This window comes from Catharus ustulatus, chromosome 12 (assembly GCF_009819885.2).
Source record: "Catharus ustulatus isolate bCatUst1 chromosome 12, bCatUst1.pri.v2, whole genome shotgun sequence".
Taxonomy (NCBI): Eukaryota; Metazoa; Chordata; class Aves; order Passeriformes; family Turdidae; genus Catharus; species Catharus ustulatus.
The window spans coordinates 14535971-14551056 of NC_046232.1; the positions used below are offsets into that span (position 1 = coordinate 14535971).

The 15086-nt window shown below is 39.3% G+C and overlaps 1 protein-coding gene across 4 annotated transcripts in view; it reads right to left on the bottom strand.

Moving 5' to 3' along the window:
- The window catches only part of AGBL1 (AGBL carboxypeptidase 1), a 367447-nt gene that overhangs the window by 229892 nt on the left and 122469 nt on the right, over window positions 1–15086 (bottom strand). The gene's annotated exons all lie outside the window — the stretch shown is intronic.

Genomic DNA, 15086 nt, shown 5'->3' on the forward strand with positions numbered 1-15086 from the left:
CAGATTTGCACTGAGGAAATGTTTCCCTTAGTTAGTTACAACATATTCTGTTAGTGCCTCAATGATCAGTGGAAGATTGTGCAGGATACTTGACCATGTGGAGCACGACAGCACTGTGCAATTTTGAAAAATTCAACTAATCTCCCTTGTTAGTGATTGTGTAGATCAGAGCCTTACACTTTTCAAAGGATTTGCTGTAATTTGGTTGATAATTTTCAAACCACGCTGTGGTGATAAAATCCACCCTCCAGCATATGAGATATTGTGGTAGGCTCTCATCATCTCCAAACTACCCACTAGAATGTTTCCAGTGGCACTGTAAAATTCAAGTGCTTCTTCTTCTTCAAAAAAAGTTAAAATATCCTAAAAGTTGGATGAATTTCTAGTTACAGAGTTGCTGCACCAACCTCTTAGAACAAATTAAAATCTTTGTTTTAAATAGAGATGAGTTCTGCTGTTGTGTTGATTGAGGTTAGGGTGTGCTGCATGTGGCATCTTGGGCATTATCAATGCCTTGCAAAATGCTTGAAAAAAAAGGGTTGTAAAGCAGGAATGTTTTGGATTTTTTTTTTAATAGGTGGGAATAATGGAGAACTGGTTAAAATAGAAGACTAATAAATAAAAAGTCACTAAGAATATTTCATATATCTTTAATGTAGAAAAACAAGGTCATTAATGACATCTTGGGGTTTCTGGCAACACCACAAGATCCATTCCGAATTTACTCTGTTTCAGTTATCTGAATTCTCTTATTTCCTCATAATCCATAATTCCCATGTTACTAACTCAGCAAATCAGAAAACACTAGCAATAGCTAAAACTTGAGAAGTCAGCAAATGCTGCTGGGAAGCTTCTGCCAAAAATTCTGCACGAAAACATGACAGTTTCTGTTGTGTTCCTCAAGGGCTCTTCGGATGAAGTCACCTTTAGGCTCACCTCTCCTGATCTTCAGGACAACAACTGCTCAACTGAGATTAGCAGCTTCAATTCTGACAAGAATTTGCGTGCCTACACATTTTCCCTTCCATAGGTACAATGACACAGAGACACTGAATTGCATGAAGAAACTCATCTTTTTCCAATGTGACCGGCAAAAAAAATAAAACCCAAAAACTTCCTTGACGTAAGGCTGTGATGCCTTCCTCCATCACAGTTGCACTAGGGAGCAAAACTAATTGATAATAACAACAGAATTTTCATTCTGAAGGGAAGGATGATAGCTGGACTTGTATTCCCATGTTTTAATTTAATAAATCAGGAAAAAAATGGAAGGGAGTCTTGTTGTTTCAGACATACAGAAATAGTTTTTCAACATTGCCACTGGTCACACCCTAAACCTACTCTACCCCCCTTTCCTGTGGGAATTGACATTAGTTTATGCCTGCTCAAACCATCCACACTTCCCTCTGCTAAAATGCTTTGGTGCACACTGGACAAGTCCAACATAAAGGAAGAAACAAGCAGAGGAATAGACACATGACAGCTGAAAATTACTGCTAAAAGGATTCAGTAAATACAGATACTAATACTAAACCACTGCCAAACTCAACTTTTATGCTTTAAACTAAAAGCTTCTAGAAATTTTCATTATCCCTTCAGCAATTATAAAGAAATTCCATGATCTGTCACATAAGAAAAACTCCTAATCAAGTCCAAAATACAATTTACCAATTCTGTTGCTCTGCCCCAAATTGTGAATTTTTTGAGAGGTGACTGAAAGACAATCCTCAGCTATGCAGTTCACAGGTGCTGCTGTGCTTAATATTAGTTTAAGAAGTGTAATCCAACTCTAAAACAATAATTTGGAAGTTCTTATGAATGGTTTGGAAAGAAGGTAACTTCTCTACATAAAGTCAAGAGCTAGGAGACAAAGTTCAGCTTTGTCCCTTCAAAGATTAACACCTCTGCTTATTTAAAGCTTTAAAAATTAGCCCTCAGCTTGGCTGTATCCACAGCTCTTAAGGACATGCAGAACTCAAATTTAATTACAAGAGGCTGATTTTTCCCAGCCTGCTCTGTCCTTCCTTCATTCTGCTAAAATCTGTTTACTTTTGAACATGCCAATTCCCTTCCAGTCCTGTTTCTCCTCATCCCTTCATTCCTTCTCTCTCTTTCCTAATAGTGATGACATGCACAGATAATGGTTTTGCCCGTTATGCTCTGCAGCCAAGGGTGAAGGTAAAATATTAAGCTGATTTCAAATGCTGATAGCAAATAAAGGCACTGGAGAGCTGAGAGTGGCTTTGAATGTTTGGCAGGGTTTAATGAAATTCACTACTCAAATCAAAGGCCTTTTTTACAACACAGTTCCAAGCTATTTTATTTCCTTTAAATGCTTTACATGTCTTTTCTCTTTTGCAGCATTAGCAAGATTACATGCCACCTTGGATGGAACTAGTGGAAGCTTACAAAAACAATTGCTAGAAAAAAATTCCAATAAAAACCACCACTTCTATGGCTCTATATAAAGTACCTGAAATTCTGCTAATTGTTACGTATCTTCAACCCAAATTCATTATCCAGACATATCTCAAATAATTAAACTGTGATTCTCTTGTTCAAAATCCTGATCTTGATGTTATAGTCTCTCATCCTCTATTTTATATAGCCAAGATATTTTGGCTTTGAGTGCAAAGTAACCTCAGATGCTGTACAAAACTCTGCACAAGCCACATATGTGGCTGGAGAGGTCCTAGCTGCTCCTAACATGAGGTTTGATAAAGTTAATGGAACATTTCAGTTGGCTGCAATAAACCTGTGTCCCACAAAGGTACAAAAATGGCAGGGGATGAGAAACACAGAAACACTGGAAAAACAAAACTGAACAGGGTTGTGTAGTAAAGAGATTGGGGATAAGAATAATACACAAGATATTAGACAAGAAAGAATGAAATGGAGAGAAAGAAAAGTCACTTTTTAAAGAAAATATGTTGCTGTGCTTGGAAGATAAAATGCTTCCCAGTCTCCTGTCCATAACAGATAAAAGGAAAGACAGGAGCCATCATATTGAATGAATGATGTCAAGACTGATAATAACAGCACCTGGGGCTCAGGGAAATATAAAACCTAAAGGGATGTTTCATGTTTGATATGTAGAGAGAAGCATCACCATTCACTGTGCATCTTAAAAGCAGACAGCAGTACCAGTGTAGGATGAGAGTATCTGTAAAAAAGGCAGCAGGCACAAGTAAACATCAAGATGCTATTGAGCAGCATGAGGCAGCTTCAACCAGACACAGTATGCTGGACTTTGGAAATAACAGCAGCCTGGGATGAAAACTGAAATATTTGTATTTGTGTTATGGTCCTGCCATTCAGAAAACCTGAGTAATATGGAGGGGAAAAAAACAAGATGGATAGAAAAACCTTTATTGCTCTTTATTTTAAATCTTTCTATAAATCAAGACTCAGTGATGTGAGGAAGCAGCAGCAAAACTCTCCTTCATATTGTAATGAAGGGTGTCAGAAATAAAATCATTGTTTTCTGCCTTTGACTCTGGCTTTGATGAAGTCCATGGGCTGAAATCATAACTGCCACATTCCATCCTGGTATGGCCCTATGATGCCAGTGATTATTCCAGAAATGGAATATCACCAGAACAACATAAATTTTGGAGGCTTTACAGTGAAACATTTGCCATCAGCATTACTGCAGTTAACAATTTATTTCCCATCCCTCTCTTTCCTTCTGACTGCAACACAAATGCTAAAATGTGTAAAGTAGAACTAGGCTCAAGAACAGTTTACCTTTCCAACATAACCAAAACAGCTGGAGTCCAGGAGCTGCAATTCCTATTCCATATCTCTTTTTTTCAAGTGTGGATTTCATTCTTAAGTCCTAATAACACTCCCATCCTTACTTATGCATGACCTACTGCAGTGCTGATTGTCCTCAAACATCATTGGCACCACATCTTACTACCAAACTGGTTTTTATCAAGATTAAGGACCACAGTTAGCATTGGAGTACCAAGGCAGGCTAGCTCTGTTTAACTGGTGAGATGACAAAAAAACAAGGCCAAAAAGTCTGATTCTCCTGAGAGATCCCCATAAAGTAGCAAACAATGGTGTTTTTTTCAATTGCACTGTGAAATGCTGCCTGTTTATTTTATCACCAAGCCTTTAAGAGGAATTTTTTTATTAGTCTTTCTTTTTTTATGGCACCTTGCACACACACAATGCCAGACTCATGTCCTGAGTGACATTTGTGCTACCTGGGTGCCAATGAAACGACCAGTTCCATTTCAGCCCGTGGCTGCTGCACCACCCTCCCCTCCCAGCACTGACTGATAAATCCATGATGCACAATTCTTCCTCCTGGACAAACACTACCCTGAGGTATCACTCTGCCAGGTTTTCCCTGCCTCCCTACCGCTGAGCACTGATACTAATTAGTGTAATGAACCTTCGGCGTTTTACTCGCTGCATCTGACTGGTTTTGTCACAATGGACAATTCCTCGCTTCCCAAGATAAATGAAGCAATCCGTGCTCCTCCTGTTCCGTGCATGTTCCATATCTCTATCCTTGCTCAGCTGCCTCTGATGGAAGGGCTCCTTTTCTCTCTGTGGACACATTTCATTAAGTCACACTTGGTCACAAATCACTTGGAGATGCAGAACGAGATCTGCCTCACCCCAGCTAACGCCGCCAGTGTCGTAATCAAATAAGACAAGGAGTTCAGCTGATCTGCTGGAAAGGTGAGCAAACAGCACTGCCAGGATGAGCCAACCTCCCTCCCTGTTCCACACCAAAGGATGCCCAGCTCAGTTCTATTTCCTCCATTTGTAATAGCAGTAATCATTAAATGCCAGATAATTAACTCACCTGCAGTTGCCCGCACTTTGCATTGTCATCTATGAGAAAAGTTCAAGTAATAAAAGTTTTGTGCTATTTTATGAAGGAGAAAATAGGGATTCAGGAAACAAATATAAACTGGGTTCTCACCCATGACATGGAGTCATCTCAAGAGTCTCTTCTGGGGATCTTCAAATACTTCATTCAATAAAAAAGCCTTAGAACAGCATTCTTAGGAACTGGTTTGGGGTGGAAGTTCACTTTTCAGCTCTTACAAGTATCGACTTTTTGCAGGAAATGTTGGCTTTTCCTCACCAATTCCCCAGAAAATTCTCAATTTTCTGTCAAAACTCCAAATTTTACTATCCAAAGCATCAGAACTGGTAAAGGTCTCAGCAAACATGAATTTGAGGTTTCTTAGGCACCTGTTCCTAAGGTGTGGCTGGAGGAGCCTGGACAAGAGCAGCCAAACAGCTCCCAAAGGGCACTGTGACAACACTTCCAAATTGAAGTACTCTTTTAAAATGGGAAGATTTGGCTCCAGTTTTGATTATCCATTATTTATAGAAAAGCTTAAGCTTTCCATGGGGGGAAAAGAATAAACAAAAAAAAAATCCTGAAAAATATTTTCCCAAACAGCCCCACTTATATCCTCCTACAAGCCATGTCAGCAAATAGTAATTTTGCAGGTAGGGATATTGAGAAGTGAAGCCACTCATGCAGCAAAGCAGTAAATCAATGAAAAACTAGGAATAGAACCTGACAGCTGATGAAAGCATATCACATTAACTAAAACTTTACTTTTAAATTTATGTCCTTTAGCTTCTTTCTAATTCCTGTATCCTTTCCTATTTTAAATGTGGCTTGTATCCATAGAACTGAAGAGGAGTTTTAACTGACTTAAGCTAATTGCACACATATGGGTTGCATCGAATTAACTGAGTTGATTTAAAAATCTGTTAGCTAAATCAGTGCAATCTCTGCATATAAACGAGCACTAAGAATTGCAATTTGCAGAAGATTGTTCTAAAACTTAAACCAAAACAAACAACGCAGAAGGGCAAAGTGTGGCGTCACAGAATTAAGTGATAACCACAAGCAAGGTGTGTGGAGGCCCAGGACAAAAAAAAAAGAAAAAGAACATATTCCAGTGGCTTCAGATCTCCAATAATTTTGTCTACAATCCACCCTTAGCCAAGTGCTCCAGGAGGTGGTACCCTGGCACCTGCAAAGCTTTCTATGGGAATCAGGCTTGTTTCAGCCAGTTGACCCCTCACAGCAAAGCAGGACAGTGACTTGTCAGCTGGCAAGGAAGAAAGAAAAGGGGAAAAAAGAGAAAGAAGTCAAGTATGTCCCATTCTCCATCACCTCAGCCATCTTCAATAAAAACAAGCAGCAGGGATAAATCTCTGCGAGTCACACCTGCATGACAATGAGGTGGTGGTGTTCCAAAATAAGATGCTTTTGAGCACATATATTTTTGGCCCTGTAGGAGGCTGAAAGGTTGTTTTGCCAAATTTGTTCTGTTGATTTTTGAAGAGAGGTTAATAATAAACTTTACAAAACAGTGTTTAAAAACTGGCTGATCTAGATTAGACAGTGTTGGTTGTCCCCTGTAATGCTAAGTAGGCTCACACATTAATTCTTCAGTATTAAATCCCATAGGTCAAAAAAAGATGCTGTTTTTCTTCTCCAAGATGAACCTGGCACAAGATGGGTTTACTCCATCACCAAGTCACTCATTTCAGTGCAGGAGCACAAACAGGGACTCAATGCACAAGAGGCTGCTGTGATTTATGGTGGAATTGGCCACAGGCTGACATAATTCTTCCATTAGTAAATTATAGTTCTGAAAAAGTAGAATTAACTGAAATATGCTGATTTGTAGCTTAGAAAATAACACAAACCCAAGTACAAATCTTGCTGACTCTTTCCTTTGCAAGGCAGTGGGCTGGCTAAGGAAGAAAACACTGGACTGGGTTTGTTGCTCATCCTAGAAGGGCTCCCCCCCCTTTTTCCCACCTCCACTCCACCTTTTTTTTCCAGTTCTTGTAAACTCAATATGATTATGAATACATTACAGCCATACCTTCAACATCCCTGGAAATTCCCAATATAGAGGGATACAGCATTTTGGGACTTGACCCCTACTGACCTCACAGGCTACTTGCACAGCAAATAGAAACTCCCTGCAATATAGCAATATTTCCTCACAAGTTACTCAGCAATGATACATATGAAGCGAGGATTTTTATATTTCTCCTTTGTGACATGGGATTTCTAACTCTGCCTGTGAATTCCATTGAGGAGCCAGGAGCTCCTATAAAACACTGTTTGCTTTCTTTGCAATAAATGTTCCCCTCTGTGCAGATGAACAATATTTATGGATCAGACACATTTGCAATCCAGCTTCCATTTCAGAAAAGGCAAGATGGAAATAGATGATTTTTAATGTCCCCTCCAAACCAAGGTATTCAATGAAAACAAAAAAACCCAAAACAGCCAAGATAAATCACACCATCAGAAGAAAAAAAAAACAACCCCCCCAAAAACCTAATGAAAACACCTCATCCTACCTACTTTTTGTTATACATCTCACCTGCCTTTGAAAGGATGTGGTTATTTTCCATTTTACCAGGCATAGATCATTGAATTCTTTCTTTGCCAGCACCTTGTATCTTCTTTGTTGATGTTATACTTCTTCATAATACTTCTCTCCAGAGCTGTGAACTCTTGGCTTACACTATGCCTGATTCCTTCACATATTCCTAGAGACCAGTAAGGCTTTGAGGGGCTTGAGCTGTGAGTTAAAAATGCCATCACTACCATGACTGGAGACTGCCTCTTGCAGTAGCTAGAAAATGATGCATAGCAAGTGGTTTAATGAGTCATTGCAGTTACTGGAAAAAAAACTTCAAATAATAATAATAATAATAAAAAACAAAATCCCCAAATACCACTCACTCTTCTGTGGAGCTTTCTGTTCAAAAATGTGTGCACCATCTCCCCTACTACAGCCCTTCTCTAAGTGTCTCAGGTAGAGTAACTGAGGAAAGACTGAGCTCCTCCAGTGCCCAGGCAAAGGAAATAAGGTGTTTTAGGAATGCCAGAAAAAAAATGGATTTGAATATATGAAATCTGGCAACTGCCACAAGGGCCACACATCCAGCCTGCAGACAAGTGTTACCAATAAAACATCCGTTCACCAGGGTGGGCACACAAGCCAGAATTATTGAATAATGATAATGGTGGGGAGACACAAAGAGGGAACAGTTCTGCACCTGGAATTCTCTGCAAAGCAAATTCAGCCCTCTGCCAGCATCAATCTACTCCTTCAGTGCATCCTCAGACATCAGGCAACTGCAGCAGTGCTGGGAGGACATTTGGGTCTGACCAGCAGCGAGCACAGCAGTCACAGGGAACCAAAGCAGTTCAGGGTTCTGTGTGTAGATGCACTAAACTCTCCTTTATTTGTTTGCTTTCCCCCCCACACATGCACTGTGAGCCTTCAAACCTCAGCTGAATCCTAATTCTGATACTAAAAAATCCTCAACAAATTGCACTTATATAACTGCTCATCCAAGCACGGTGTCTCTGGGCACTTCAAAACAGTAAAGTTAAACGAAGCATTCAATACACACTTATTAAAATAAAGTATCCACTAGAGAAACTTGATAGGCTTGCAGAGCACTGCAAAACAGTCAGGAAATAAAAAAAAAAATTAAATGTACACATATAACAAGCAGCAGCAGCAGATAGAATTCCCATCAGAAAAAAAAAAACAAAAATAAATAAATAAAAATCAAATTCTCCAGAAAGCTTCACAAACCCTAGCAAGACTTGGACAAAGTTTTAAGAGAGCTCATTTGAGTTCTAAGTAATGCTGGTGCTGAGAATTCAGGATGCACAGGAAAATTTAAAATTCCTAAGAGGTGCTATCCCAACCTCAGGGGAGCTGAGAGACTTGCAGTGGGTACCTTGCTGAACATATTAACAGTCCAAGCCTTGCTGGAAGTTTCTAGTAAAGAAAAACTAGGACACTAGATAGCAACAAATGCGTGGAAGTGGTTGATATATACTCATGTGAGCAAAAAAATCTAAGCTGCTTTTGCATAGCAATTGACAAATTTTAATTGGGGACTAGTAGGATCAAAAAATTCCCTCTTGAAACAGATTTGTAAAGTGAAGTTACTTGAATACTGAAATAAATGACCTGATTTTTCAAAATATGGAGCTATTCATCATAGCCTATTGAAGTTCAATAGAGTTGCAAGTACTCAACATCTTCCAAAGTCAGGAAATTCTTAACTAGCTTCCTGAAAAAAAAAAAAAATTACATTGGGTCACCTAATTTATGGTCCTTAGCATTCATTTTAACTCTCTCCTCAAAATGAATCAGGAAGCTTGAAGCATCAGAATGATATCAGCAGAATGTTCCAGAATGGAGGATACAGTGCTTTATCCAAACATTTTGGGCTCTTTTCCCTGAGCTCTTCCCTGCCAACTCCTCTACACACTTATTTTTAATGTAACATAATAGAAGAGTCATCCTTTAAAGGGGTACAAATTTTGTATATGTGAATATATGGGGATGGATGGATGGATAATCCTGAAGACACACATGAAGAAAATTGACAATCAGCCTCCCATTTTGGTATCAAAATGTTTAAAAGTCTTTCAGATAAGTGGTACTTCCTCTTTTCAGTGAGTTAAGAATATCAGGGCCTGATCAAAAATTGAAATATTTAATTGGAAAGTAGATGACAAAGTACCAGGCTGACAGAGCCCCTTATTTAGACAAGGAAAAAGGAAAAAGAGAAGAGTGCTGAAATGCAACTCCTGTATCATTTATTATAAGACACAGAAAAGGATAATCTACAGCTATAGCTCTCCTACTTAGAAGGTCCATGGATAAAAATTGACACAGTGTCACTAAAAGCAATTTATATCTCCTGGCTGATCCAACTCAGCACCATCAAAGAGCAACCAAAGAACAGGTCCACGTTGTTTATCTTTATAGAAAACAACAACCAAGAGCTACAGTTTTCTCTGTCTATAGAAGAACATTAATTTTAACTTCCTAATAGAGAAAAAATATTTTGCACATCTATGTAGAAGAGCTGAATGCATTTTAACTGTTAGTACACATTTAGGCTCAACAGGTGGATGACAGCACTGAGGTACTGCATTTACAGGGCAGCACAACATCTGCCTCCAAGGAAAAACAGTGCCAAGATCCAACTTGGAACAAAGAGGTTTTCCAGATCCTCTGCCAAAAAAAGACAATATTCTGTCATTGCTAGGAAACTTCAAGATATTGTTTTCCATGCAGATGTGTCTCTCTCAGTAGAATCATATTAAAAATGCAGAGGAATAAAATTTTCTCAATTTCAAGGTGGAGTTGAAAGAGAAACAAGCATGGTGTTTGCTTAAAATAACAACTAAAGACTAATGAAGTCTCTAGAATAATTCTGATTATACCCAACAGTGTTTTTCCTTTTTTAATTTCTTCAGCATTCCTTGTTCTTTGAGCTAATTCTACCACTCAGACCCAAGAGAGAATAAAGACTCAGCTGCATAACATTTAGTCAATACAGATAAGCTCACAGAAATATCCCCTGCAAAAATCAATGTGCAAATTCAAGCAGGCCATTCTGATCATGTGGAATAAAGGTTGTACAAGGTTGCCAATTATTTTGGCTTCTCTTGTATTTCTGGAATATTTATAAGCAAGGGAAGTCATTTGCTGCCTACAAGAAAGGCTCTAGCTAAAATTTTGATCACTGCACTGTTCTACTCTTCTTGACCAGCTTCATTCCAATAACATTCTATAATTAATAATGCCATATAGTAAATAGGAACAAATACATGGAAGTCATTCATATATGCTCATGTGAGCAAAAAAATCTAAGCTGCTTTTACACAGCAATTGACAAATTTTAATTATTTTAAATAGTTGCAATTTTTGTTAAGATACAAAATGCTTATAACCAGAGAAAAATACAAATAGTTTTCCAAAAAGTTGATTTTTCTGAGCAGTTTGCAAGTTTGATCATAAAAATTTGCTGGTGAGGGGAAAAAAGTAAACCAAAACAGTCATATTCTTTGCAATTTTTGAATGCCCAAAATAAAGATCTACCCTCCTTAAAAAAAAAAATTAAGCATCCCTATCCTCCTTCAGAGTGCAGTGAATGTACTTTCAGTGTGAAATCTCCATTTCAATAGGACCATCTCTTTTCAGACTAACACTGGGACATTTCAAACAATTATATAATCATTAAATTAAGCCCTAAAAGCTTCTTTAAGGTATTACTGCCATCACTGTATAGATGGCTAAAGTAAGTACAAAACAGTTTAATGACTTGCCTGAGATTGCACAGTAAACATTTGAGAAAAATGGAAAAATGATGATTCAAAGAGAGCAAAACATTCATAGGGGTTTTTTTTAAGCTGTTCACAGCCTGAAAAGCAATTACTTAGTGGTCCTCAAAGGATGCCATGAAGGATGCTTATCTCTATTCCTGAGCACTGAAAATTACCAGTGACAGACAGCAAAAAGGGACTGCAACCAGGAAAAGAATAAAAAAATAAATAAAAAAAAAAAAAAAGAAGAATTAGATCTATAGAGCTCATTTCTCTCCAGCTCACAAGGCAAATTTGTTGGTCTGAAAAGCATGCTCACTGAATTGCAGCTTTGAATGTATTTCTCATGGTGTGACTCCACAGCTGCAAAATCCCAGCTGCAATTAGGAAACCGTGGCTGGATTTTCCATCACTGCTACACGCGCTCCTCTCCAGCAGTGGCTGCAGCTGGCCTGCCATCGCCCCAGCTGCTGCTGAGCAGCAAGGCAGTAACTGCACTTGTGTGTAAACAGCAGTCAAACACTAATTCACAGGTGAGGAAACGGGCTGGAAGTGCTCAGGGTGGTTTCAGTGCAGCACTTCATCCAGGTGAATACGACTTCCCTGGGAGAAGTCACAGAAAGGGTTTTACACCATCAGACAGGAGGGGTGATGAGGGCAGTGCTAAGCCTCCAAACAGCCAAAAACATAATCACTGAATTTCAAATAAAATCACTTTAGAGCCAAAAAACCCCTCTCATGATTCCAGTTGTGAGCCATTCTCCAAAGATTAAAGATTAGGATGGTGCCCTTTTCTCACATTTGTCTGGGAGGATTCTCCTGTCTTCTGCAGCATGATTACTCTTACTGCGTTAAAAAAATATACTGCATCAAAAAATACTGCATCAAATGGTTCACAGATGCTAAGGGTGAATTAACAGCATGACAGTTCACATCCAAACCCACAAATTAATTCCTTCCTCAATATTCAAGTTGACCCTAAATGATGTATTTGGGTGAATCCTTCTGAGTGCAGCCTCTAAAGGGTGCAAGTAAAGCTCTCATCCAGCTCGTGTGAATCTAAGGAGATTGCACCACTAGAAGACACTGACAAAATTAAAAAGACTCAGTGCCTAACATCCCCTCAAACCATCATTTATTGCTTAGTTTTGTTTGACCTGTGGCACGTGGATATCCCATCTTTCCCTTCCTGGATCCCCCAATAAAGCCCATTCAACACTTAAAGCAGAAAAAGGTGTTGAAACTCAAAATAGACCTCATGAGCAACAACACACCAACTCAGCACACATCTCTCCACTGCAGGGTTTCATTTCAAGCTTCCAATGCTGCTCAGGAACTTCACATTACATTCTTATGTAGACAAAACCATCTCTCCACCTCTCCAAGAGTTAAGCAAGCCTTGAAAGAAAAAACAAACCAACAGTACCCAAAATGTTGAAAGCTGTCACATCAAAGGCAACACAAAAAACATTCTACCAACCACCCTCTGCAAATACACCTCCTCTCTTTCAGTTTGTTCCAAGTGTAAAGCTCCAGAAGAAGAGGAGTTGCTCTACAATAAACTGTTAGGTAACATAAAGACATTAACTCGGCCAGGAGGTGTTTTGTAGATGAAGATGAGGGTAGTTGAGGAGCTGCCAGCTCTCTTTCCTGCCTCTTACAGGTCTGTGCCTTTACCTGCCCAATCAGCAAAGCATCAAGGAGAAGCTCCCCTGGGAAGGGTATCCCTGTTCTGACACAGTGCTGGCACACAGGGATGGGAAGCAATGCCAGCCCCATCCCTGCGAGCAGACTGTTTAGCACTGGCACCAGAAAGCTGCTGCAATGGGAGGCCTTGGGCCCAGCACTGCCAAAAGGGGATGTTTGGCCTGGCAGTTGAAAGAAAAAGGGATGCCACAGGGCTGTCCTAACTTATGCTGCTGGCACTGCTCCTTGGGTAGAGCTCACTGTCTTGAATTGGCAGAAAGATCTCAGAGTTCAGTGCTTCTCTCCCCAAATCATTCTTCCATCTGTCACAAAGAACAACTAATGGACAATGAAAAGAAAGAGGTGATTTTTTTTTTTCCCCAAGCTAGGGAGATTTTCCAATATGCAGCTTAAATTTCCCCTTTGGAAGAGAAAAGGTACAAGCAGGAATTAACCTAATTTAAAGACCTCTGCTGTTGGCCTACAAAAGCAACAGGATCATTCTGATTTGCTGTCATGATTTATTCCAAGATCCCTGTTTACTCTAATAAATCCTTGTGCTCTTGCCTTACTCCAGAGTACAAATAATCACCAGGTCTTCTCCATCTAACAGGGTCAGGAAGATAAATGCCCAAAGCCACTGAGCCCTGCAGACAGTGACAGCTTTGGGCTCTCATGGTGCTCCTTCACAGCCTCTTCTGCTCATGCCTGGGGTCCTCCAGGGATGATTTGTCACAGCCCATAGCATGTTGCCTAACAGCTCCCCGCATAATTCAGTGACAGCTTACATCATTGTTTCTCCTGGAGTGCCTCAGGGGGTCTCCTCCTTCTTGCTTTTCCCTTTGCCAGCTTCCACTCACATCTACCATCTCTGCAGGGACGTTATTTGAAGCAATGACAATGTTTGGGAACAGGTTCCAAGGTAAATTAGTTTGCATCCGTTATGAATTCTGCTATAAACTATACTTGCATCCCACAAAAAATCTCCAGGATAGAAAACTTTTAAAGACAGTGCAGGCTCAAGAATCCCAGTGTTTTATTATTGACCTAATCTCTCCCTTAAGAAGCTAAAGTAATCTTGCTGCAGCAGCAGTTTGGGAGATACCACTTGAATAAAATAATAATAGGAATAAACTCAGAAAAATCCCTTTTCTTACAGGTTATTAAATCCTCCTGAAGCAGGGGAAGTGTCAAGAATAAAGCTTAGGACAAATGGCTAGATATATTTTTTACTTGCATATGTGTAAAGTAACTCAAGAACCTTGAAGGAAAGAATCACTTCCTTGGGTATTCTTATTCAGTGAGCTAAGTTGAAAATCATTCCAAAACATGTTTCCCATCATTACAAAGGGACATTTGAGTCAACTATGTTCTCAAAGTAATATTTACATCCACTTCTCAAGATTTCATCAAATGCAAAGTGACTGCGCTGATTGAATGGACACAGTTCCTTAATTGCATTCAGAAAAGAGAGCTGCTCAAATTTTATTTATTTACTCACTGATTTATTATTATTATTTAGCTGTCTGCTTCCAACTGCAAATATGTCTTTGCTGCTCCATTAACCTGATCACATATCTGTGCTTCAAACTCAGCCCAGAATGTCCACACAGGAAATATCTCTGCAACACTTGGGGAAGCCATGCCCTGCATTTTATGGCCAAATCGTGGGTTCAATTTTTAATGAACACCTGTCCAGGTTTCCTACACAGTAAATAGATATTCTCCAAGAGACTGTGAGTGCACATCTAACATCAGGTCCTAGCAAGAGCTGCAATGGCAAGGGAGCATCAGCACAGATCTTGCTTTTGCTGCTCCCAAAATAAAGGTTTCCTTGCTACCACAATCCTAACACAGAGTTTGCTACTTGTTAAACAAAACAAACAAACAAACAAAACAAACAAACAAAAATTATGTAAAAAACCCACAACAAAAAAACGCACCAAAATACAAAAGCCCTCCAAAAATTAAAAAAAAACAAAAATACCCACCAAAACCAAACCCCAAAACCAGGAGAAATTTACACAGCACAACTGGGTTACCAGCAGAGCAATTATGAATTTCTAATGGGGTGTAGGAAAACAAGATCCAGTCATAAGTTTCCTGTGTTGACCAGTTTGCCCTTTGAGCTAAAGGCTGTAGAAATGCTTTGCACAGTGTTACTCAGAAGACCATCTAGACAGTTATTTACCATTTCCTGAAACAAGGAAATTAATCAAATCACTGTTCTCCTATTTTGTAA